At 37.8% G+C, this 27,637-nt stretch overlaps 1 protein-coding gene across 19 annotated transcripts in view; it reads left to right on the top strand.

The window, feature by feature from the left end:
* TANC2 (tetratricopeptide repeat, ankyrin repeat and coiled-coil containing 2) overlaps positions 1–27,637 on the top strand; it is a 248,943-nt gene that overhangs the window by 13,548 nt on the left and 207,758 nt on the right. For 15 of the 19 annotated variants that reach the window (XM_075775485.1, XM_075775496.1, XM_075775501.1 and 12 more), the window contains exon 2: positions 18,881–18,943. The exons of the other annotated variants lie outside the window; for them this stretch is intronic. The gene's annotated coding sequence lies outside the window, so the exon portion shown is untranslated. The remainder of the gene's footprint in view (positions 1–18,880; positions 18,944–27,637) is intronic. 19 annotated transcript variants of the gene reach the window in all.

Here is a 27,637-nt window from a genome sequence, read left to right as displayed (position 1 = left end):
AACTCAAAGGAAGTACGTAATTGTTATTTAGGAGGATTTTTTTGTATTTTTAAGATGTTCTGTAATACATCATTAAAATATCACTAAAAAGAGCCCAGTAGAAAGTGCTGTGTGTCAGTGCTCTCTCTTGTAAAAGACTGAATTTACATTCCTTCATGTTTATTCTTGATGTTAGAGTTGTTGCATCTGAAATCCGTGTGCTAATGGGAGTTGATCTGATTTTCTTCTTGGATAAAACACAAATAGGAAATGATTACTGAAAATATAAATACTTTGTAAAATTTAAGTTTATGATCTTTTTCCAAATAAGAAACCACTTTAAGTATTAATCACTTTGTTTGCATGTTTGATGTGCCTAGTTTGATTGAAAGATTCAATATTTATAGTTGGTTGCTTTTTAGATAAAGGAAAAAGGTCTCCAGGTTTCATATTGTGTTATTTGTATACCTCTGTGAATTCAGTGTTTTCCTTTAGGAAATTGCTTTTATCTGCAGCTTGCTAGCAGGGTTTTACTAAATAATGTTTAGAAATACTGTAGGCAAGAATGTGAAATACTCTGGACATAATGTAAGAAAGCTAGCGAGAACCTAGTATTTTTTCAAATGTATTTTGTTTGTTTTTCTTCTACGGTTGTGTTTACCTCTGGTATAGATATCAGATGGCTAGCTTTTGCATATTACTCATTATAGGAACGTCAGGTTGGTTTTCCTTCCTTTATTTGTGCTCTTCCTCTTCCTCCTCCCTCCCCCTTCTCATCCTGCTGTTTTATCTGCCAGAAATTGATCTCTCGCCCCTCGAGTGCAGCATGAGTTGCGTGCTGGTTTGCAGCAAAGGCTTGGGTAGGATCTGCTCACAAACACCATTGATTTCTTTTCTGTTCACGTGTGATGAAATCCTCTGAAATGACACTTTTAGTATGAAGTGAAGTCCACTGCCTTTCACACTTACGTGATTTTTATGATGCTTCTCATTAGTAATGGCAGGATTTAAGTAAACGATCACACCAACAAGCACTCCTTCCCATTTCTTTTTTCCATCAACGTGGAGAGCTTGCTGTAAGCTTTTAAGTCATTAAGAAACAGGCAAAAGCAGCCATGAAGAAGTGTTTCTACCTGGTCTTGAGAAAACTAGCAATTGTATGGGAAGTCAGTCGTCTTCCAGCAAGGCACCAGCCTTTGCCGGTGTGCAGGACTGGGAGGCCTTGAGTGGTGTGTTTGCTCCTTGCAGTATCACAGAGCAACTTTGGGCTGAGCAAATCTGACAATTGTCCTTTGTGCCATTAGCCACAACAGCTATGGCCTCCCCAGACGATGTCTGGTTGGCATCCCCATTCCCAGGGGATCTGTTTTCTGCGAGCTCGGACTTCTGCTCTGTGTCCTTCAGTCAGCTGGAAGGAAATGTTTCTCTAGGATGGCAACCTCTGCCTTTTTCCAGTGTCCATTGATAACCTTGCCTCATGAGATAACAACATACATCGTGGTGAACCTGGGTCTGCGTGTGTGCAGAGTGGTCAGCAGGTTGCCAGTATATCAGAGCGACATTATTTGCTTTTCCCTTGGTGGAGTTAGTGGTGAAGGTGTAGATCTGTAAAGATGTTTTATGTTTCTTAAAACTGTCTTGTGAATTCTGAGGATGAAGGAAGATGTGAAAATAAATTATCAGAGGAGAACTAACATAGTGAAGATGAAACTGAGAAACAGAACAGCAACAAGATGTTTCTGAATTTGTAAATGTGCTTCCTGAACAGATAATTGCATGCTGGTGGGAAGAGTAACTGGAAAGTGGTGAACTTAGTAACAATAAAAGCTTGTATGAAAAAGGCTACCAATCTCATAACAAAGTGGTAAGAGATAACAAAAACTTATCTGAGGATTAAGACTGACTAGGTTAAGTGGTTCAAAAGTCAAACAGAGTTTTGACACATTTATACCTGTGCTACTACAAATGACAGTCAACATCCTTTTGAATAGAACAGATAATTGCACTTACAGTGACTGGTTGTCCAAAGATGGATGAGTGTGCAGCTGCTTTTTCTCCTTTTTCCTTTTCTCCTTTGGATTAAAAATAGTAATTTTAATATTCAAAGAAATGTGAGGAAAATATTTTAAATATTATTTAACATTTTAATAAGCATTTATATCGGTGTTATGTATGTGGGGCAGTGGGTAAGGGGAACAAGTATGTTAGTATTAATGCTGCTAGGACAGTATTTCAAAGAGTTGTAAGGAACGTATTTGTGTGTGTTTCAGATGAATACCGGCTGATAGGACAGATACATTTCTTGTATCTGTGAGGTTGACAAACTTGAGATTGAACTGGAATGCAAAGCGGCATTATTTCTCTAGACATCCTGGTAGTAAAGATTCTATAGGTCATGTTTTGCTTTAAGCAGCATCCTTTAAGTGGATTTTTAGTGGATTTTCACATATGTAATTATTGGCTCAGTATTTAGAAGCTGGTAAATCTTCATGACTACATTTTTTTCCCTGAGTTGTTCTGAATTTACAATGTTGTTCAGCTTTGTATACTAAGACCTTTGGGACTCAATGACTAGGTTGATTGCAAACTTTAATACAGAATTTTACATGATTTCCCTTTTTCTAGCAAATTGACCTACTCACTTTGTTTAAAATTCTGTATGGGTATATATGTGTATGTATTCATAGCCATAATTTATATTTCACTGTAGACTTGGAAAATGTAGCCAGGGCACATTTAGAAAGGACTAAATAGCACTTCTTAGATGGCAGCATGGAATGTAGTAAATTGGTCTTCAGTATTAGACATGAATCTGTCTAATTGCTGCCTGAGTTTTCTACAGATGTTTTACAGCAAACTAATAAAATGTACCCTGACACAAATATTTTTATACAAACAAATATAATTAAGAATTAGAAGGAGAGGGTATTTCTATTAGTATTAAAATTCATTCCTTATCTTCCTCTGTTTTAATTACTTCAGTGGTGTAGTTATTTTAATTTTGCTTACATAAATTAAGCTAAGTGTTCAACTTTACTGCCAAGTATAGTATGAGTGCTTAAAGCACACGGAGTTTGTAGCAGAAACAACCTGTCAAGAATTTTTTTCTTAATCTGCTGGCAGTTCTTATTTATTAATTGATGCAATAGAGTCATATAGTAGCAATTTTGTGGTAGTAATTGCTTTCTAGAAGGATTTCAAGTTATGGATCCAATTCTCTACTGTTAAATGACCTAGAACTAACACCGAATCTGTGTTGGTTTTTTTTCCGCATTGATACGTTATTCAAAACTACATAGGGAAAGTATACTTCTAGGTGTTGTTTATTGTGATAGCTTGTGAAGCCAGTCTACACAAATTTGACATGAGCAGAAATAATTCAAAGGTTCTTTATTGGTTTTGGTACTATGGTTAGAGCTGTTGTATAAAATAGTAACTTATTTGTCTCTTACCAGAGAGATAATACACACCTCCTCTGTAAAAGTTTCGTTGTCTCTATCCCCATACTGTTCCAAGGAATCTGATGTACTGTGCTGTGCTGCTAATGAAACTTTTGCATCTCGGTGTGCACAAAGCTGGGCCATTTCCAAGCTTATCTTATGCATGTCTGAAACATCAAGCGTCTTCTATTACTATTTTAAACATGATATTCAACATTAAAAATGTGTATTCTAGGATTGGGGTAGGATTCGTGTACTAATGTGATGACAAACTTCAGCTGCAGATGGATGGAAATGGCTTCATACAGATAGTTATGCCAGATAACAGTTCACATTATACGTGTCAACATTTAATTGCACCTTTAAAAACAGAGTGTGGGAAGAATTTGTTATGTATTCTGGCAGTAACATTTCTGAAACAAGCAAGCCGGTTGAATCTGAAGAAAAGATATTCTTGACATGAAAGGGAAATATTTTTTTTTTAAAGCTCACAGTGCATTCCATTAGAGCCTTTTAAAGCCATTTTAAGTGTTGATTTTCTTATGCAGGTAGCGGCTGCGGGGATGGTTCTGGAGGGAGGGTCATCTGAGTGGAAGGAATGGTACTGTGCTCTTGTATTTTAACCAGATAATGTTTCACGGAAGCGTAACCAATTTCGCATACTGCAGTTCTCAGGAAGAACCTCATTCGCATGTATGTCTCTATTAATCTTCAGCATGAGAAAGGGAAGATATGATGAGAATTGGAAGTTACAGAAACCATTATAATTTTACATCTGAAATACTATTCTTCATGGTGTTTCACCATAATTTAAAAGACCTGACTTCTGGGACATAAGAAATTGGAGTGGTGGTGTTTGACATCATTATGTGTATTTGCACCAGTTTTATTTTGGTGTGGCCATGATTTCACTCTTGTCCTGTTAAATATTGCACTGTCCTTGCTATGGGCTTCCCAAATATATATATATGTGTGTGTGATGTGTTTGTGTGTATGCATATGTTCTGAAAAAATTAAAACTTGCTGAAAACATTTAACCCGTTGATAGCTTGAATAATCTTGATACAGGCTCCAAGGGAAACTTTTACTACCTGTGGTGGAGGGTTAAGCAGACACTTGAAGGGGAAGAGCAATTAAATAGGAAAAGAGAGAAATAGGGACAGTAATGAAGCAGATACAGGTGCTGTTGTTGAGAAAGGTTATTTAAATAGTCCTCCCACAGTATTTATGTTTTCTTTTTTTTAAAAAAAGTTAACCTAAAAGTATGCTACCCATGATAGTTAAAGAATTGAATTGCAGAGAGTAAACCCTAAAAGCCAGAATATTGTTCCGAAAGTAAATTAAGCTTAAAATTTATTTTTGTGGGTATGTACCATCATTTAACAATGGAATACCAGCTACCAATTCTGAATTTTTAATAACTTTTTTCTCAGATAGGCAGTAGTTACATACAGAGATGGATTGAATGCTCAGTTACAACTTTAAAGTCTAATTTTTTGAATAAATCTACTTTTAAAAATTATTAGTTACCTGATGTGTTTCTTAATATATATTGTGCGTTTTTCTTTGCTAAGGATAGCTCTGGTAGAATGGTGGCTGTTTTTATTTTTCATAGGAAAGTAGCTTCTTTACTGAATTCAACCCCAAACCCTTCCAATGCATCAACCGGAATCACTGAACTTCCAGGGCAACTAGATATTTGTGTAAGGACAGACTGTCCTAAATTGGTATTTAGGAATATCTTTTGGCCTGTGCTTTAGCAACATTTTAGACTGTGAAAATGTTGATGTTTCAGCCATTTTATCTTTCACCTTTAAATATGAAATGTGTTTCAGGAAGCCTCTTTATTCTGATGCAAGTGAAATGATCTATATTTTTTCTGAAGGCTGAGCACAGGGGCTGCAATGAAACCTCACTTATTGGTTTCTGTATGTATTAGTGTATTAAAGATGATTATTATACCAAAAGGCACTCATGAGTGGGGCAACCTTTTAACAGGAGGGACCTCAACTTGAAAGGAAAAGAGTAATTTTAGGTTCAGCGTTGACTCAGTTGAGATTCTTTTTATTTTATTTATTTTATTTTTTCATATTTTTTGTTGCTGTGTGAGTATCTCCTGTAAGGGAGAACAGCTGAGGAAATGGACTGACTATACCTGGAAAACCAATGCAAACACGGTGCTGTCAGCTCTGCAGAATAAGCTAACTGGGAGGAGGAAGATTTTTCGTTCTGCCAGCTTTATTTATGATAATCTTAACTGCCTGGACTTTATAGAGGAGAGAAATGATTTCTTAGTTGGCAGTTTTCCTGTGTTTTACCTTATTATTTTAATGGTTTCACCTTAAAGGAATTTTTGAGATAAGTTTGAGTTGTTATGGAACTATATTGTAGTGGCTCAGTGGTTTGGTTAATCTAAAATGACTTGATCTTATAAATAAATTAAAGCAAGAAATTTTCCTAAGAGTTACTTTTATGCCTTTTCAGTTATTTTGCAGGACTTTCAATGACATGCTTACTTGATGTAGAAAGAAAATCTGCATTTGTATTTTAGGTGGAACTTGGTGTGAGTGAGTTACTTTTTTGTTGACTTTTCTTTGAAAAAAATAAAATCTCTCACACACTCGTCTGTAACGTGAGAACCTTATTTCCCTGTAGCACCGGCAGTGCTAAGAGCAAGCAAGGCTTGTTTTTGTTGTTCCACCTCAGGTAGTGTATGAGGCACGGCAGGCACTGCCAAGGCTACACACTGTGTAAGCAAGGAGTAGCTTGCTTGTTTTAGGTCCAAAGGAGAGACTATAGTGCATTTACCAGGATGGAGTAATGTTGTTGATGAGGATAAGTGAAGGAGCTCAGTGTGAATGTCTCCTGATAGAGTTAAGGTTTTAAACTTCTTAATCGATTTTGTTAAAATGAAGACCTACACTATTGTAATCATAACAGGTGCTGAAATATGAGTTATAAATAGCTAAAGTGGTAATGCTTCCATTGCTTCAACTTGACTCGTACTGCCTTGAAAAAGGGAAGTTGGTTGAATTCTGCTAGCGCAGTTGTGAGCAGCCATTAGGACAGCAGATTCTGTGGACAGGTTGTTGAGTGGGTAACGGGTTTTTGGGCTCTTTATAGTCAAGTGCTAAAAGCGTTAAAGAAATTGTTTTGGATTTATCAGTTTATTCTGGGGAAACGGAAAGTTATCTCAGCAAATGCAAACTGTTTGGCTCGTTGGTTTAGGAACATGGAGGTGATGATGTACTACCTTCACGTTTGTGTGTGACTTTGTGTGACATGAAGTAGCACTTCATGCTACTTAGATGACAGCTGGATACATAGAGGAAGACTCGCCATGGCTTTTGCAGAAGGAATTCCTGCTTTAGAAACTACATGAAGTTCTGCTGAAGGGGCTGGGAAATCATGGAGGAGAGGATCCAGTTCATAGAATCCACTTGGATTTTCACAAGAGTTTCATGCCAAGTTTTTCATCAAAGACGTTTTTAGAAAACTGAGCAGGCACAGCATGAGAGAGAGTGTCCTGTCATGGAGAATAATGGGCGAAGATAAAAATGAGGATGGAAATAAAGAGTTGGCTGTCATGGCAGAGGGATGTTACCTGAGGATCATGCTAATTAGCGGGCTCATATGCAAATTAGCTGGAGGTAGTCAGTCCCACTAGTGATACAGACTTAGTGCAGTAAAAGCAAGGGATGACTGAAAGGTTGCAGAAGGGCCATAAGTCTTTAATTACTGTTTAATAACAGCGAATGAAATGCAATATGGTAAATTTGCAGGAAAACCAAATCCAAGTTATAGAAAATTATGATTCTAAACTGACTATTACCACTCAGTAGAGAATCTTGGGATTATGACTAGTAGAGCCATGAAAACATCAGCTCAGTGCCTGCCAGCTTTAAAATCAAAACAAAGCAAAAAAAAATCTCAATGTGTAATGTTAGGGATTAATAGGAAAGAAATAGTGAATAAAACAAAGCATCATAGAGCCATCCTAGAGATTTGTGGAATGGCCCGTCTTGAAGACTGAAGTTTGGCCTGCTTATTTTCTAAAAGATATTTTAGAGCTGGAGAAGACTTAGAGCAAGGCAACAAGGATGATCAAAGATACCGAAGGACTTCTGTAGAAAAGGAGTGCTTGAGGAGACAGGAACTATCTAGCAGGGGAAAGAGATGTGGTTCAAAAAACAATTATCTGGAAAAGAGTAAATTAGGTGCAAATTTCAAGTGAAATGTAGACAAATACCATTTGTATCTCTCAGAACACTTCTGCAGACACCTGTAAATCCTCGTTTCTGATACGCCCTTTAAATCACTGCTGAAAGTAAGGTCGTGCCACTTTTCTTCAATGGTATAGTGTGCGTGTCCATCTTCTTGACTTGGCCACGTTCCTGGGAGGTGTTACTGAGCCAGTGAGTTGCTTCACTCATGGGTTAATCAGGGATTTGTTCATGGGTCTTGTGGCCTTCAAAAGGCTAACGTGTTAAGTGACCATACCACATAGCTGGGCAATTGGGATTGTGAATCCTGCTTTAATAGCAAGGTTCCAAAAGCCAACAGCAGAGTTCTTCCTCTTCACTTTCCTTACACGTGTTTATACAACATAAAAGAGCTTCCTGTGGTAGTTGAGGAAATATGCCTTTTTTTGGACTTGTGGTAAGAATGTTCTCAAGTGGTTTCTGCAGTATTGTTTGCATTATTTTGCTTTAAAAGTAGTAAACTTTGGAAAATGTGATATGCATACCCAATTTAGATTTAAGATAATCCAATCTAGCTACAAAACTGTGATTGTGAAACTATTTTTCCTTTTTCAGACTCATTCTTGTTAAAGAAAAAAGGCTTCCTAATACAAATGGTAATACAACAGTAGAGATTACTGGATTTTCTGTAACACATCTTGATGTCAGAAATGTTTTCCTGCAGAACTTGCCTGAGGAAATTTCAGACCATTGTTTTTTAATAGACATTGTTCCAGACTGTAATAAAGGTGAATCAGAGACTTTGACTTTGTTGCGCTGCAGTGGGGGTGGGAATATGCTGCTTTTAAGACTAAAACAAAAGAAGCAGGATTGTATACCAAGAGGGAGGGGGTTCCAAAAGCCCTAAATTCTCATCACTCTGGAATAAGAGTTTGGGTGGAAGTGGAGTGTGTGTATGAGAGGTGTATGTATATATATGGATATGGTATGCAAGTACTGCTATGGAATATATCCGCATACAGAAACTTCTCTACAAAGAGAAGCCTTGAACCCCTGGTAACACTATTACTCCAGTCCTCTGTCCAGGTACTTACTGTCAGGGTAGCACTGTGAGTAGTGATGGTGCCACAACAGAAAGGAGGTGTAAGCAAGGGTGAGGCATGGGTCTCCCTGCTCTCACCAGCAAATCTACCTAATGGCTTTAGAGAGAAAACAAGTTTGAGTAGGTATGTGTTATTTCTTTAAGATGTATTTGGCTGCTGTAGGCTTCAGAAGCAAAGCAAACCAGTTATTTTTTTTGTTTCTTCCTGTTTTCCTTGGTTGTGCATGCTCTTCAATGACAAGGGGTTTTATTTAGAAATGGGTAGGATTTGGGATTTGCCTCAACGAATGATGACATAAATTGTTCTAGATTAGACATGGCAATTGCAATCATTTATGTTCTAAATGTAGAGAAAAACATACATCCTATCTCTCTGTCTCTAGAAGACATTTAGATTTCCTCCATATGACAGACTATAGATAGTAATTAAAAAAATCAAATTGTTTTTATAGTTACACAACTTTATGAAGAAATCTCACCCTTCGCTGCTGAAGTTTTATTAAAGCTAAATGAGGGAGGAGGTGAATGCTTTGTCTAAAAGCCAAACCAAGACTGCTGTATTCAGCTCTGCTGCATTATCTTTAAGTTTTGATACTCACTTTCTGATACTCTCTTGACTCTATCCATGAGTCATGGATAGAGCATTTCCTTTCCCAAAATGAAAGAGAGCAGTGTCCCCAAACATTCCAGTACTGGAGAGACTCAGAAAAGCACCAGTACTGTAGCATTGCTACCACTCATCTTTACTCAGCTCTCTGTGAAACAGAGTGGACGGACCAAGCAGAAGAGAACATAGCAGGGATACATGATACACTCTGAGCAGAGCAAAACAAATTTCAGGTCAGGTCGTTCAAATGCTCCTGTACCAGTCTTCTGAAGTGACTTAAGTACACCTGAGCTAAAGACAGTGGCTCCTGTGAGCCAACATGTTTTATTGTGCATTTGGGGTAAGTTAAGAGGATACTCCATATTCTCAGCTGACTTTTTAAGCCATAGTAATGTAGTAGATTTCAAGAGTCACGGAGAAAGTAAGGCTGGGGTTTGGGAAGTGCCCAGCTCACTTTGGTACTCTCACGGTGACCGTTTTCTGCCTGCTACTTCTTACTTCCTTGTGGCTTGAGTTTCTTTATGGACTTAAGTAATAGTTTGCTTTTAGGTTAGGTGCTTTCTCCAGTTTAAAAAAAAAAAAAAAAATCTCGTTGGGTTTTCAGGTCTCACTTGCATAAAGTGCAGGAACTACAGTTCTTCATACCAGAACTGTAAGTCTTCTTATCTACATTTTCACTGCCTGTTGCAGGATGAAATCAGAAACTCTGAGCTGTTAGCTAACAAGAACAGCATGAAGCAGAGCTCATATATACAACATTGAATTCTTCTGAAGTATGCTATATGCTGTAATTTCAAGTGTGCTCATATAATGGCTTCATTTATAACTGCTTGTAGTTTAAACACATTGTCTTAAGTAGTCAGGCCTATTTTTAAATACAATTTTTATACTTCATAAAAGATAAAAGGTGTATAAATATACCCTTTCCTTCAAGTACTTACTCATGTACGTGTTCCCTTGTTGGAAGGTTTGAAGAAGTGACTTAAAGCAGAATCTCCACTTCTGCTAAGTCACAGTTTTCCTGCGTGGAATATGGTTAACCAGCTACCAAAAAAAATGAAAGCCAAGTGAAACAAACTGTCACAAAAATTCCCTTTTCATTCGTGTATTTCACTCGGAATCTAAGATGTGGTCTATAGAGTTAGCAGATTAAGTTAAGGACACAAAAAAATGCTGTTCTTTTTAATGTAAATATGGTTTCACACATGAAAAATCCTTTGTGATTTGTAAGGTATGTTTCTTCTTTCTTTCCGTCTTTCCTTTTCTGTTTTAACCCAAAGCCCAAGCTGTTTGTCTATGTTAAACTTTAGTATTATTGATTGTACCAAATACAAGAAATGTTTGAAAAAGAAATGGGACTGCACCACATGTTTAATTGACTTTTTATAAGGACACATACTTTTCACTAAGAAAACTGTCAGTAGGATATTACTTTTGTTTCATTCAACTGTAGGTAATTCTATCCTCTGGCAATATAAAAAGAAATGAATTCAAATAAAAAAAAAATTCAAGCTACTTATTTGTAATAGTTTCATGAAAAAGCAAGACCCAAAATGCCTCATCCAGTGTTTTTATTGCCCTGATTTCCCCCCCACCCCAGTTATCTGTGTTTCCTGACTGTCATGTTCTATGGCACTTGCTCACAGCACATGAGATTACAGACATTTTGTTAGTGCAATCATGTGCGTGCATTACAGTGAAAGCGTCATCATGTTCCCTCTCTCCGTAGCTTTGTGTACTGAATTACAGGGCTGTAATTAGGTCAGCCGGCGCGGGTACCAACCGCATCTGCTAGGTGTGATGCAGAAGTAGGTCTTAGTGTCACACGCAGTCACTGGCACGTGCAAACGCACCTTTGTGTAGTGAATTCCCTTTTATTTCTTGCAAGTTTCTTCCTAGATTCTTTTTCCGGAAACCTTTTTTGGTTGTTGTTACATGTATTTTTTGTCTTCTATCCATCATTTTCACTTTTACCACTTACCCGTTTTTTTCAGTCTTATATTCCATGACGCTTTACCCCGCCTCTCCTTTAGAAATTACCTTCTCTTCTCCCCTGCACTCCATTTCATTTTTCCAGTTTCTTCCCCTATCTGCACTTGCTTCTCTTTCCTTCTGGTAGTTGTCTTCATCTTCACATTTTTCCACACCATTTCCACATGGGTTATTTAAAAAGCAAAAACAGCCTGGGAAGAAGAGTAGTGTTTTTGGGTACTTAAGTTCTGGTTGCATGCCTCTGAAGGAGCAGAGGAAAGGTTTTGACTGACTTTCTTTGAAACTTGTTTGTTCTGTAGGAGCTGGATAAGGAAGCTTGGAGTGGTTATTTCATATTCTCAATATCCAGAGTCTTCTGAGATAAAGCAGCACAGTAGCAGCTATTAGGTACTGCCTTAGGTTAGGAGCAACAGTTGTTCCCCTGCTAGAGGAGGTCCTGTGCAAGTGGCCTTTTAAAGCTCTAAAGAAAAGTCAAACAAGACAAACCTGTGAAAACTGAGCACAGTTCTAGCAGCAATTAAAAGAAGAAGAGAGCAGGGAGAGGGAGGAACCTGTAGAAATCCAAAAGGCACCGGCTGATCCTTGCTGTGTTTTCGGCTGCTTTCTTACCAGTAGTGTCTGAAGTAGCATTAGCAGTGATGGTGGTGTATGGATACAGGAATGCAAACATGATCCCTGGGCTAAAGCTATGCTGTAAATAACACTCTTGGCATGTTAGGATTTTGATCCTTAAATTTGTTACGTTGCGTATGTTTGAGCAGTGTTGTCAGAATTTTTTGTTTGATTGTTGCTGAAATCCCTGGCAAGACTTTCAGCAGCATTGGAAAGATTGGAATAGGCTTGGGATGTTCAGAATGACTGCTGTGTTAGATATCTTTTCAGTGTCATGATATCTGTGGGCCATTAAGTCTCCTCTTCTAGTTATTTGCTGACATCTATTAAAATGTCAGATAATTACAATAAGTCTCCTAACCTTGAATTACTCTAGAAGGAAAATATTTTTCTTGGGCCATACTTAACCCATCATTTTATGGTCACGTTGGCATGTGTATCATGAGTGCAGTAGCCAAAACAACTAGTTAATAAATAATGACCAATCTGTAGACAGAGCGGAGAGGGTGAACAAACAGGTTGTATTTAATGTTATTAAACATGTTATGGTAGTTAGCATCTGAAGGCATTAGAAAGGTGAGGGCTTTGTAGCACTAGTCATTGTAACAACCAAACAACAGCTCCTGCTCCCCAAATCACTGTGCTACTAGATAAGTTGGTACATTTTGATAAACGTTATTAAGATGCTGAAGAATAAATGGGATACTCCATTAATAGCTTAGAACTATTTGTTTGTTAAGCAGGAAATAAAAGGGAAGCTCATTATAATTTTCATATAAAACCAGGAGTCTTAGTTTTTAAGATCGCAGAATGTAAATGTTGCCTGTATTTAACACACAGGGTGGTTTGTTGGTTTTTTTGGTTTTGTTGTTTTTCCTGGGTTGGTTGTTGTGGGTTGTTTTTTGTTGTTTTTTTTTTTTTTTTTTAAGGCACATGAAGTAAGTAGAAAAATCTTAATTTAAAGCGTGGACAATTTTCTGATTTTTTTTTTTTCCCTTTCATCATTCCAGTGATGTCTGGATGCTTTCCCATAGTTATTTAGAGTAATGATCATGAAGAAACTGTTGCCAACTTAGAATATGGTAGAGTGGATGCTTGCTTAATACTGTTGAGAATCAGCCAAGATGTATCTAATTATGGACTGAAGTGTTAAGTTGTATGGTTTTATTTGTGGCATTCTTGATTTATCAATGGTATACGTTCCTATGTAATGAACTCTGTAAGTATAGTAATTATGTATGGTAACATATGATTCAAATCTTACTTTTAATTAGAGAATAGAAGTTGAGAAGACAAACTCTTTGTCAAGATGGAAACATGAGACGTGTTTTCCAGATTAGTCCCTAACAAAGTTAGGTCAGCCATATTTACATTACTGTGATTTAAGGAATATTGCCATTTTCCTGATCTTTGATTTGTTAGATGGCAGCCATCATCGAAACACACATTTTGCTTAGAAAAGAATTTATGTGAGCTAGAACTGGAATCAACACTATTTTTTTGTCAGTATGTATTTTGTTTCCAACATGTATGTATGTGCAAAGAATTTAAACTGTGATTTTATTTGATTTTAGAATACCATCCAAGCTTACTCAATTTATCAGATGAATACCAGCTGGTGCAACTGACAGCCAAAACTAGAAAAATAACCTCATTTAAAGATGGAAATCCCTATTCATGAGACCATTTCAGAGATTTTTCTTTCCAGCAGGACTGGTTGAGCAACATGTTCTGATCATTGGTGTCGTGTATGGTTTTCAAAGACAGATGGTCATTGTGTTTAATGTCTGTGTATTAATGTTCTGTTGATAAAAGTATGAGTAAGTTGTTAATTTCTCTGGGAAAATATAATTAAACTGTTGAGATCAGGATACATGTGACCTATGCTATGTTTGGTTTAGAGGCTTCAAATTCAATTAGCTTTGCAAAATCACTGTGAATTTTTACCTGCTCAAATGCAGTGTCTGCTGGCTTTGATTATGGGAAAAAAGATTGCTTTGCCTTAGGATGGATAGAAAACCAGTCTTATATTTCATCCTGTTAATTGGAAGTTTGCTCAATACTAATGTTAAATATTTTCAAATATAGAATGGGTGGTAGTCATCTCAAGATATCTCACAGACTTCTCAAACTTGTTACTGTGAAATCAAACCTCCTATTATCATTTCATACTGTACCTCTTTACAGCTGTAAAGTCAAGTGGCTATAGAAGACAGGTTTTCTGTTTTGTTTCTTAAATCTTAAAGCTTTAAGTCTTCTTTCTGTCATGGGTTTTAGCTTGACAGAAAAACAGTGCAGCTGGAACGTGCGTACTGAACCTGAAAGCATTTGTTCCTTTTGTAGGTACTTCTCTTCTGGCTTAGAACAATGGAAGGCTGTTTAATTCTGTCAGCTAAAAGTGTTGAGAATATTGTGATTTTTTTTCTTTATAAACGGTTTCTCTTACCTGTTTCAATAATCCTTAGGTTAACTAGGAGCCCTTCTTTAGGATAGTCAATTTAGCTAGCTTTTATTTTATGCCTTTTTTGGTGCACTCATACACTAGGGCATAGATACTGAGAAATTGTGGTAACTTTTGACCATATACTTATGTATTTGACAGACGTTAAGAAAAGCTCTTTTTAAGAAGCTGTGTGGTGTGGTTGACACGCTGGAGAGAAGGGATGCCATCTAGAGGGACCCTGACAGGCTGGAGAGGTGGGCCCATGTGAACCGCATGAAGTTCAAAAAGGCCAAGTGCAAGGTCCTGCATGTGGGTCAATGCAATCCCAAGCACAACTATAGACTGGGCGAGGAATGGATTGAAAGCGGCCCCAAGGAGAAGGACTTGGGGGTATTGATTGATAAGAAGCTCAACATGAGCCGGCAGTGTGCGCTTGCAGCCCAGAAAGTCAACTGTGTCCTGGGCTGCATCAAAAGAGGCGTGACCAGCAGGTCAAGGGAGGGGATCCTGCCCCTCTACTCCACTCTTGTGAGACCCCACCTGGAGTACTGCGTCCAGCTCTGGGGGCCCCAGTACAGGAGAGACATGGAGCTGTTGGGGAGAGTCCAGAGGAGGGCCACAAAGCTGATCAGAGGGCTGGAGCACCTCTGCTATGAGGACAGGCTGAGAGAGTTGGGGTTGTTCAGCCCGGAGAAAAGGCAGCTCTGGGGAGATCTAACTGTGGCCTTCCAGTACCTGAAGGGGCCTACAGGAAAGATGGTGAGGGACTGTTTATCCGGGAGTGTAGTGACAGGACAAGGGGTAATGGGTTCAAGGTGAAGGAGGGTCTATTTAGATTAGATGTTAGAAAGAAATTCTTTACTGTTAGAGTGGTGAGGCAGTGGAACAGGTTGCCCAGAGGGGTTGTGGATGCCGCATCCCTGGAAGTGTTTAAGACCAGGTTGGATGGGGCTTTGGGCAACGTGGTCTAGTGGAGGGTGTCCCTGCCCGCAGCAGGGGGGTTGGAACTAGATGATCTTTAAGGTCCCTTCCAACCGAAACCATTCTATGATTCTATGTGAAGGATGTTAGAGGTATGGTGAGTGTGCTGTTGTACCCTTTAACGTGTTCTTCTGCAGAAGAATTCAGTACAGTTATTACCTACACAGGTATAACCAAGAAATTCTTTGGGTCTGCAAGTCTGCAGATTGACTGCTTTGTGCCTGAATTACTTAACCGCCTCATCTACTGAGCATGCTGAACCTTAATTAATGTATCTATTAAATTTTTATTTACTTGGCTTTGTGAAGTTATTACTAACTTGTAGTTTTTAATAGCATTTCTTTGTTTTCTCATTTTGGAAATTACATAATGTCCTTTCATTCACTGCTGTTTGAGCAGCTTTGTTCACTATGTGTTCATTCAGAAATTGTCTGAATCAGTGAAAAGGTCCCAAATGCAGAGAATTATCAAAAACTATTTAAAGGGACTATTTCTGTTTTACTGGATGAAGTTGAATAAAGTGATGGATATACTGAAACAGCAAACATAGTATAGGAAATGTATAGTTGAATTGATATTCCTGTGGGCTGATGACTCTTCAAAAGGAAAGAAATCAACAGTTGGATGCAATGTCAGTGAATGCGATCGGTGGATGAAGGGTTTTTTGGTGCTGTTTTGTATCCCAGAAACCCTTGTAAGAGTCTCAGTGTTTCTTGTTTCTGTTTGTGTTCCTGACACAAATTACCTTTTCTGTTGACAAAAAGCATTCCTTAGGATTTTTTTTTTTAATTGGCATTATGGAACTTAGGAATATTCCTATTCCTAGGTCATGTTTTGAATTTGGAAACTTGGTTGGCTACTGGAAGTCGTAGCTGGTTATTCCTAGTTGGCTTTTATGGGCAAAATTCCCGACTGACAGTAATTGGCTTCTTCATAGATGGCCAAAGGTAGGATGAATCCGAATGCCGAACCACCTTTTGCAGTTGGTAGGACAGTGCTGGACAGTTGTTCTGCAACTGTTTGTGCCTGTGTTACAGAGAGCCCACCTTGTGCTTCTGGGGAGGAAATTCTTCATATTGGTTTGGGTGATGAGTAAGAGTTAAGTAGTAGGACTTTGTCTCTGCCAAGCCCAAGATAACTGGCTTGGAAAAACTATACTGATATAATAATAATTAAAAAAAGACAGTAATTTCTAAAAATAGATTATTACTTGCAGCCCTACCAAAGGACAGAGGTTTTAAAACCCCAGACTCTTAGAATATCTGGAGAAATTCTGACTGTATGTTGTTTCTGATTGAAACACACCATAGTTCTGGTTTATGTGTTTAATCAAGAGGGAATAATTCTAAAATTGATTCCCCCCCAAAAAAACCTGTTTGTATATTAGTCTGTAAATGTATTTGTTGTGATACAACATGTCAGAATCTATAACTTTCATACAGTTAAATAGCGGAATTTACAAATATAATTAGAGGGTTAAAGGCATTTAAAGAATAAAAGCACTTTAATGACATTCAGTTTTTATTGACAGCCCACTAATATCTACTGCATTCACATAAAGATTTCTAATGTAATAATATGAGCAGATGAAAGCTCTGCTATTTAAAAGCTCAATGCAGAGCATATTCATCAAATATGCTCTCTGAATACAGATGGAAAGTTATTGAGCGAATTATGGGTAGTCAGCACTCATCTACAGCCTACACTGCATAAGCTGTATTCTGCTCTTTGTTTTACAGGGTATCATGTTAAGAAATATATTAAGAAGATAGATGGCAGCAAACTGAAACATTAAAAAGGAGTTATTTTTAGTTATTTCAAAACTGTGCATGTTTTCAGTTTTGAAAAAATAGTAACATTGCTGCTTTTGAAAGAAAATATTCTTTTTACTCCATCACCTACTGGAGGTGTTTGCAAGTACCTAGTTTTTGACCAGTTAAAAGAATTGTGGAGAATGCCGAATAAATGGTTTAAGATCCTTTCTTCTTCTGTTTCTTTAGGATCTAAGGAATATAGCGGGGGTTTTCTTGTGTGAAGTAATGCCGAATAAAAATCTTCCTTGTTCTGAACGTATTTGGGTTTGGCCTCCATACGGGCTTAGTTAAATAAGTTCCATAACTGTGGTCTCTTGCTATATGTGGTTGTACACTCATTCTGAAATGTTTAGCTGGGTCTTTCTAACAATATAGCTTCTACAGAATGCAAATGCTCAGGCAGTTGGATGATTCAGAGTGCAAGCAGAGTTTGCAGAACCCAGGAAGGGGATTAGAAGAAGGGACATCCTCTTGCAACGTGGGGTAAGGCAGCCTGTGGTGCAGAGTCCAGGTTACAGCTGTGCGTGAGCCGAGACAGAGGTCAGACCCTTCCTCCGTGCCATAGCAAGAATCACATTTAGCGCAGTGGGATCAGAGCTGCATTTGTGTGTTTGCCATGCTTGACTGATTGGAACAGCCACGATCTTGGTGAGCGTTGTTTGCTGGTTACTAGCTTTTTAGCTATTTTTCCACAGAAGTGAAAAAATGAAAGCAGGGAGGTAATTGGCAACGATGAGAAGTAAGATGGGATTGCTTCATGAATTTATGGAATGTCTTACAGTTTTATATACAAAATTATTCATATAAGACCATCTGAGAAGTTTCTCTTAAGGTTCTGGAGAGCAGTGTGAATTACAAGTTAAGCTGTCAATTACTTTTCAGTATCCTCTTGCAGTAGAGTAAAAAAAACCCCGCTGAAGTGGTTGAATATTATTTGCTTTAAATTTGCAAGCTTAAGGTGATCTCAGTTTACTTTTTTTTTTGTTTGTTTGATTACAAATGAGATGTGTCTGTATTTCCTTCTGCTTGCTGTTTCTCAGATGAGATTTCTAAAGAATAGGTTGGTAAAGCCTGTAACACAATATCGTCAGTTCAAATAAACACACGCCCTGGTACTAAAATAGGTGCTCTGGTCTTTTTCAGTAAGTAGCAAGATACATTTCTCATGGCTCTTTGTTGATGAACTTGTTAAAAGTACGTGATGACAGAGGAAAGGGCCAAGTATTGAAGTCTTGATTTAGTGTTGAATCCTTTTGTGGGAGTTGTGTTTATGTAAGGATTGAATTTTAAACACTAAGGGGAGGTTGCAGCATTTTAGCAGGCAACCTTGATAGATTGAGGGAAAATATTTGGAAGTGACATCATTAATTTTTAAATAATGCACTATATGATGTGTATCAAAGGAAAGTGTTATCCGCTTTTCTTCTCCTCCCATTTGAAAAGTGGTGAGAGGGAAGACTAGTATTGATTAACAGAGGTTTAAAAGCACAAGCATTAACTTTTTAATTGTGATGATAAAGAGTGGGGGCTGACTGGTAGCTATACCAGATACAGTAATACTCTGGAAAAGTTGGGAGTTTATTCCTGGGGTGAGGTTATTACAGTTCTGTGCGCACAGCTACACATAGTAGTATGTTGAGAAGATGCTACTAAATTCTGTTGTGTGGTTTTTTTTTTGTTTTTTTTTTTTTTTTTTTTTGTCTTTCAGGACTTTCATTGAATGGAGGAAGACACTTTTTACTAGAGATATAACTTGTCTAAAGATACCAAGGTAGGAGATTTTTTTCCCCCCACGTTTTTGCAGTAGTTACTTAATTATTTAAATAGAATTGAAGTTGAACTCTGGTGTTTCTTTGTTAATCTGTGATCACTTAGAATTGGAACATGGAGCATGGGCACTATCTTCCTATATCAGTTTTACCAATTTTTAACCTGATTCTTTCTGTATTTAGAGAAAAGATGTAATAGCTTTCATGTATTAGTGTTTGATCGTTCTCTATCTTTTTCCATTGGAGGCCATCAACAGGAAAACCGATGTAATAAAAATATTTGTTTATGTAGTGTTCCATGTTATTTATTGAGCTCATTCTAACTGCTGATTTAAATATTTTTACTTTTTTGTAAACAAAATGTATAATAGTGTCACAGCATTCTATAGAAATACACTCTGTTTTCATTTTTCAAGTGTTTTTTGTGAAATCCAAAATCTTCTGTGTTCTGAGAAAATCTCCAGTGCTTGCCAATGGATTGAACTTCAGCTCCATATTGAATTTTCTTGAGACTCGAGCAGGTTTGCAGAACAGACTTGCAGCAGTTCCTTAATTAGGTCTGTATTTTAATACGTATTTTTAATCATTTAAAAATTAAGAAAATAATTCAAGTTTCCTTTGATCTCTCGAAGCAGTCAAGTGCTGTAACACTTCCTGCCACTTTATACGTTGCCTAATTTTTTGCCAAACCACGATATCTTCAAAATTAACTTAAGATTGAGAAGAGCCTCAAATAGAACATGTAGTATGTAGCTGGTGTTTTTCTGAGTGATGGATTTTTGGCAGCTCCACATCACAGCTAAACACTGAAATGCAAGCGGCTCCTGATGGAGAAACTTGCTGCGCTTCAATCTTCTGGTGGTTTGGGGCAGAATCAGGATTGTTGGTCCTGGCAGAACGAGGCTTGTTGATTCCAGCTGTAGAAAGTGCCCTAAAATTTCTTCCAAGGCAGACGGTTTAACTAGACTCAACTTCTGCAGAACAGTGCCATGTTTTATTTCAGGCTTTAATACCTAGTTCACATGGTTGTTGATGGAGGCAGCTACTTATAATAATTACAACCAAAGCAGTAGTTTTAACTGTTCTGGGCAACACTGAAGATGAGTTGATGAAAGCGAGGTGATTGTATTCCTAACTTTTCCTAGGTTACCAGTTTTCTCAGAGACAGTATAATTGACATTGTATATGGAGAATGTAAGTGTCCCTTATGAATTCAGTCTGTATCATTAATCTAGAATTAGAAACCGGGTTATGCAAAATGATAAAGCCCTGTTCAAAATTAAATCTCCTTAATTTCAAGGTCACCACGTTTTTATCGTCAAGAGAGAACTGGTTCTGACTTTGGACTTTCTTGTAGTGAGCGATTACATTCTTTCAGTAGTGTTTCTCATCTCATTTTAAATAGCTATTTAGCTCTTCTGGTGTTAAATCCCACCACTTAAATATAAAGTATTGTTTGAGAATTTTTTTCCCCAGAAGAATAAATTCAAACCTTGACCGACAAGGTTGCAAAGTATATTAGTTAGTATTCTGTGATCAGCAAGCTTGTTTTACCAGAATTATTGTTGTTGAGAATGGTAAGGTCATCTAGATTCAGAGTGAGTCATAAGCTATCAGTGGCATAGCTCTCTCTTAGCAATCATGCTTTTATTCTTCATCTTTCTTACTAGAAGTATGACTATGTTCTAGACAAAATGAAAAGCAAATGTCTCCTGTTAATGGAGGACAGGGAACTCAAGCCTACACTGAGTACATCTGTGCTGAACAATGGAGAATTGCACCTCTCTGGTGGTGTCCTCCTCCTGCTGATGTACAGCTTCAGAAGGAAATAGCAGCTTCAGTCTGGCTCTGTTGCACAGCTAATTAGCCCTCTGGAAGTGCTGTTTTCCAAAATGAGCTGTTCCTCAGAGGAAGTTGTATGGGTTCTCATAACAACACAGTACTTGTCTCATTCCTCTCAGGCTCTAACTGTAGAAAAGTTACCTCTGAACACAAACACCACAGACTTTAAGTGAACATAATCACCACAGACTCATCCAGAACTATGTTTGTCCACATTCACCTTAGGGCTGTTTTTGGCAACTCCACGGACATGGGAATATTACTGTGTTATGCCCTCAGAATTGCTTTTCAACTAGAGCATTAAAGGTTGCTTTATTTTGCTAAAATAAAAGCAGAGATTGAAGCTGACTTCCTGCTTCCTTGTGAAATATTGACCTGCTGCACACTCATCCAGTTACTTTTATGTCTTTTTATATATTTGTGTATCTCCATTGAGGATAGTTGGAGAACCAAAGGCACTACATGGGGCATTATCTAGCTGCTCACAGGAGGAAGGAGAGAGAACAAATGCTGGGGCTCTTGAGTTGTGGGGCTTAGTGGCAGATCTGTAGAAAAGGTAGTCAAGAGGATTTTGATGAGGAGGGGCCAGAGGGGATGGACAGATAGACCTTCACATCAGGCCCCCTGATCTTAACGGTTAGTGTTCAGGCTTTTGTGAGGGAACATAAAATCATGAGGTTTTGTTCATATTCAGTTGTTCCAAAGCCTATTGATTTAAAGAACTTTGTCTAATAAACTCTTAATTGCTTAAAACCCTGTAATTGGTGATTGGTAGGGTTTAGTCCTTTTAATTCATTTTTTGTTTTCCTTTTCCCAAATAATTCTAGAAGTTCTTGGCTTTTTTGCTGGTTTACAACAATGCTTTTTTCATTCCTAAAGTTCCTGGAAATACTTAATCTCTAAATTCTGCTCCTTTGTTTTTAAATGTGCATGGACCAAGGTTATAAATACATGTTTCCTTTGACTTCAGAGTTGTTATAGTCGCTTATTCACACTCCTTTTGTGAGTCAGAGCTGTTATGTGAGACAGAGTTTAGTGCATTTGATCATCATGAAGTTTGTGGAGATTCTGACATATACTGACAATTATCAGGTACGACGTCTAGCAGTCTAGTCTTTTGGTGAACGTTGGAGTGCTGCTTAAATGTGCTCTCCTGGGCTACTGGTCCTTGTCATCAGGTCATCTCAAAACATCCTACTGAATTTTAAGGCAATTTACAGTAAGAGTATAGGTTAAACTTTGAATAATTTATTTGAGGAGCATGGGAAGTTTCAGTCTAGCAGCTGTTATGAGCAAATGTGGAACAGATTTCTGTGTATAATATACATTATAGATAGAGTAAATGCTCGAAAGCCTAACTGGGTTTGTGTTGTGTGCCTTCCTTTCATTTTTCAATTTCTTTCATCTTGTGAGAATTAGCTTTATAAATCTGTCACTTTTTAAAAAAAAAAGTCCTTGTTACCTATTCCTTTCTGAAGTTTGAATGCTCTTTGAAAACAGTTCACTAATTTGTGAAAGGTTACATTTTTTTTGTTCACAGAATGTTAATTTAGTCTTTACATGTTTTTAAGTCCTGAAAACTAATATTCAAAAAGGTACTTTTTTTTTTTGGGCGTCTTCTTATACACACTTCTTAATTTCTAATCTAGTGAGTTCAGCTTCCCTCATGAAAAGGGTGCTACCAGGAACTTTTAAAATAGAGTATTTTATGAGTAACAAACTTTTCTGTTATTTTGCATAACTGAGCGAGTATTTTCTGTCAGAGGACTTTCTTCTTTTTCCAAAGGAAATTACCCCCCCCCCCCCCAAAAAAAAATTTTCATCATTCCTGTTGGGAGTTAAGGGAAGATGTACCAAAGAAATGTGATGCCTCTGGATATTCTGAGATAGACTGAAGCAGATGAATAAAGGAATAAGTAGCGAGATCTGGACTAATCGTTTTACTGCTTGTCAAAACAGAATATTGTCATGGTATTCATCAGCAGTAAAAGTGTAGTAATTAAGGTTTATCTAATGAGGGGTTTTTTTAACTATTTGTCGTGATCTTCTGTGTCTATTCCATTGACTTGGTGCTGCCAAGTCCTGATTCCAATTTCCAAAGTTTTGTTTCATTGTTTCATCTTTAATGATAGACTCCAATAGAAATTAAGTAGGAATGCCTGCCTTCTGATCGCTCAGTGCAGAAGTGGTTTGTTGCAGAGGGCTTTCAACGTTCACGTTTGGGTGGGACTGCACCACTAAGCAATACTGTAATGCTCCTATCTACAGCTTGGCAAAGTATCGCAGGGAGTAGGGTGCCGTAAGGTTTACACTTCTTATGCTCTTCTGAATTTGGGAAGTGGTTTGTCACTGAAGGATGTAGTGATTTCTCATTGAAAAACGTGTTCTGATAGAAGTTTGCAAATACTTCTTGTTTATATGTATCCGTAGATGTAATGTTTTGAGAATTTTTGACTAGATAGTGTTCATAAACATCTGCCGAATATTACGAAGGTTCTGGGAGTAAATTCTGTCTTAATTTGCTACAGTATAAGCTGCTGTCGGACAATGAGCTAATGGGATCATGTTGTCTGGCACAGGAGTGTTCTTGTTTTACTTCACTCACTTTTCAACTGCAAATTAATATACAAAGAGGCAGCTGACAGAATTGTTGAACCACCTCCAGTTTGGAAGCATGGGCTATTTTTTTACTTTTTAAGTTGCCCTTTTGGCACATTCAGTTAAAGCTCTGTAGAGGCTCTGTGCTGACTGTACTCACTAGTCTGCCACTTTGAACTACTAATATCTGTGAACATCGCCATAATGCACAGGCGGCCTAATCGGGCTTTCTGCTGAGATTTCAAGGAGGAAAATTGTGAACGTGTATAAAGAAATCTGTTTCTTTTAAAATGTTTGGAAGACAAAAATGTTTATAGTTATTTTACTTTCTAAAAACAACTTTTGAAATGCTTGTCCTTTTATGTAAGTATTTTCACTTTGGAGGCAAAGAAGGAACTGAAAACTGAAGGGGGAAAGTCTTAAGAAACATGCATTGCAAATAGGATTTAAATTGCATGCCCTTAATACTTTTGTAGTTAGAAACTTTTCATTATTGGAAAAAAATATAGAAAAGTATAGATCTAATATTTAATAACTTCTAATGCTAGCTTGCACAAAACTTGACAGCAGTGGCCAAGCAATGTTTGTACGTCTCATTGGACATCAAACACTTTTTTGAAAAAGAGTTTAGCTTTACTAATCAGCTCTACGTAAAAAAAAAAAAATTATTTTTAGTGAGATGATCATAGAAGAGGAAAATACCGGGATCTAGCTGTTTTAGTGGTGGTATATGGGGCAAAAATAATTTGCTTTGATTTTGAAATTCCGTGTCTGACAGATGATATCTTTCCCTAGGACATCTCTAGAAGAAGCAAAAATTACTTCTGTGGGCTGTCATAATGTGTAGCCACCCAAAATGTGAGGTAGTTCTCGCAGCCTGTCTACAAACTCTTGTCTTAAAATTAGGAAAACAAAGAAATAGGCCTTAGTCATTCTGGAGTATTTATGAGATGTTGCAGACTTGTTCAAGCTTAGCATTTGGTGTAAAGTTTCAGCTTGCAGCATTCAGTCTGTTTCTACGAGCTTGTGTTTGTTGTTTGTTTTTTTTTTTTTCCTCATTGTATTTGTACTACTGCTTTCTCATGCTCCAGGAACTGTTTTTGTTTGTGTATTTCATTGAAATCTGGCTTTGTTAGAAGATAAAACAACATGTGGCAGAGTCTGTCTATACATAAACTAGAAGATTCTTGAGCTGTTTTTAAAAAAAAACCCCTACTTTTGTGAAGCACCATTGATGCTATAAAAGAGAGTTCATTGAGGTAGTACCTATTGATACTGTTTGGAGAATTTTGCTCACATAACATGTCTGTTAGATTTAGTAAAGTTACAAATGACAAGCTAAAGACAAAGTGTAGTAGCTTTTGGTTGCCCGATTTGATAATAGAAGTATCCCATGGCAATGGGAGTGTAAAGGATCGCCATCAGCATGCCACATCTTTAGCTTCTGCTGACACAGCTGCTTGTGAGACCGGAGAAGAGAATTAACCTGGACTGTAAGATGCATTGAGGAGCTCATTGGGGTATGAAAAAATGCCTGATCCAACTCCTCCTAATACTGTAATACCATTTGCTATTTAATCCTTTTAATTCCATGAACTAATATGACCAACAGAAATTTTAAATTAGAGTGCTTATTCTTAAATATTATTTCTGGCTTAGTACTAACTAAACAGAGGAAGAGCTGTGACCACATTTGCTCAAAGCCACAAAGTCATGTCATTGTGCATGCATAAGAAAAACAGCAGTTGGTTTTGATGACCCACTGATTCTGCTATTCTATATTGTGAAAACCATAACTAATCAGGTTATAAATTTAGTGAGTACTTACACTTAAGAGTACTACAACATTGTCTGTAAGACACAGTGAGAAACCACATCATGAGCTGATGCTAAACGAGGTCTATTAGTAAAAGACCTTTCTTGCCATCTCCCACCTCTGCAGGTCACTAAGGGTCTAGCCATCCTCTGAGGCTTCTAGATGAGCTCTGAGAACATGGAATTAGTCCTTGAGACATCCCATGGCCAGTAACTGAGGCTCTTAATGCAAGACATCAGTTCTTTCTCTACTCCGTGGTTCTTCGAAGCAAATTTATGGAGGCCCCATATATGCCCTATGCAGAGACTTAATTCAATCCCAGTAGCAGCACAGCGATTCCTGGCACGGTTTGCCATGTGAAGGCTAGAGGTAAACATCATTAGCAAACTGTCATCCTCACCTTTGGCACTGTTCAGGCTTAGCCCAGTTGGCTCCTTCAGCATAATTAGGTTTAATTAGGTTTTACCTCAGCACTGGTGGCACAGCTCCACTCACTTCTCAGCACAAGCTGGTGTGGGGGTAGTCCCTAAACCTCCTTCTTAATTTGTAGGAACTTTGAAGTTTTGGACTGTCCGCTGCTACCATGAGAGTTTGATTCTGAGGAAGGTGCCATTATAAAGATTGATTGTCCTTCCCGACTTAGAAGGGACTCAAAATGGGCACCTGGAGAGCTGCTTTTTTTTAAAACAACAAACAAATAGACAAGAAAAGAAAAAGAAAACACCTCACATTTTTCTTCAGTGGGATTTTAGCAGGATCTTTCTCCTCTACCCTAGGCTCACCAAATGCTTTAAGATTGTTGTTTACTTACCCTCTTTTTACCTAGTATGAAATAGCAATCTGAGCACTTTACAACCCCCTTTTATCCTTCCACCTGCATTAGCTAACTAGTACACTTAAAGCCACAAGTAAAACATGAAAAATAGGACGTTATTCTTGGCTGGTGATAGTCGAAGTCTGACGTTACTCTGTCATCAGTAGTGGAAGTGATTCTGATTTACTTTAGTGTGAATGGAGAATCAAACTTAAGTCTGCCGGTTGCAAATGGTATCGTTGCTTACTTCACTGGAGTTGCACACTCGTGAGTATGACTTCGGTGGGAATGCTTCCAAGGTCTTACTCAGACGTGGCACTACAGTCGGTACGCAAGGATAGTTAGGGCAGGTAAGGGAGGATTGGGTAGAGGAGCTCAGTGCAGGCTGCGTTACCTGCCTACAGAATTAGGATAAATTCCTCATCAGAAGCCTCCCCTCTGCTCCGTGCTTCACTGCAGTAGCTATGTTTCCAGAAGTGCCTTGGATTGCTTGTTGAAACACAGTTGTGTATTCTTGCAAGCATGATACGTTAGTGTGAATCCTTATTAACTCTGATAGCTGGTGAAACTTTTTCTCCTTATTTTTACATATGACTGTCAGAGAGCACAAATAAACTACTACTTCTTGTTTTGTCTATCTTGGAAAGATGTTGCTAGGTGATAGTCACATTGTTCTGTTCATAAACTTTTAGGAAAAAAATAACTTCATTGTGGCTAAGACACTTGGCTTAATATAAGAACCACTTCAGTCTACTTTTTCTAAAATAAATACAAATAAATGGATCAATCAAATGTACACATTATGCTATCAGCATAGCGCTCAGTATTGTAGAGCAGGAAATCACAAGTCACATTCAGACTTAAGCAGTTCCCCAAATAGTAGCAGGACGTGTTGACTGCCTTCTTGTCTTGCTCAAGGCCTAGATAAATACATTTGGATTAGTGGGATGTTGGAGGGATTATAATATTATCATGTTCCAAATTAAATAACACTTTTGAGTTCTGTTGCCTCCTCTTTACATTTAATGTCTACTTCATATTTTCTCCTTCTGATGTTGCAAAGGATGTTGTATATGAAGGAGTTTATTAGCAAGAGATTGTAAGAGAGGAAGGATATGTGAACCCAGAAGTTTTCTTCCTATGCTGCGAGCTGGAATGTAACAGCCGTCTAAAGAAAATAAACAGAATTCAAATCTAAGACAATTGTGTTTGTGCCCAGATGGAAATGTCTTTTGTTGTCATGTAACAGTAGGATGCTTCGAAGAGGGGCCTAAGCTTTGTTTAGGAGCCCTGGGAATAAGCCTAAACACTGGCTGCTTGGGCTTTGATGTTGTTGTGCAAGGCCTCAGAAAGATGCCAGATGATACTCAAGTGATTCATAGATGCTATTTCGTAGGAAATACGAGTACTGTGTTTTCTGTTTAATATTCATGCATGCATACATATATGCATTCAGACAAACATACCCCAAAATCTCTTTGTGGAATCTAATTAAAGTGAATGGAATCTCCTGGAAGTCAGGAAAGGCCAAAGTTAAGGTGATCCGTGCACACGTACCGGTGTTTGTAACATGTGCTCTGAGTTGCTGCCTTGGAATGTTAGTATCTCTCAGTGAGTGAGTAAGTC

This window comes from Balearica regulorum, chromosome 24 (assembly GCF_011004875.1).
Source record: "Balearica regulorum gibbericeps isolate bBalReg1 chromosome 24, bBalReg1.pri, whole genome shotgun sequence".
In the NCBI taxonomy this organism is placed as follows: Eukaryota; Metazoa; Chordata; class Aves; order Gruiformes; family Gruidae; genus Balearica; species Balearica regulorum.
The sequence above is the reverse complement of the archived record's forward strand: the minus strand, read 5'-3'. Positions and strand labels throughout refer to the sequence as shown.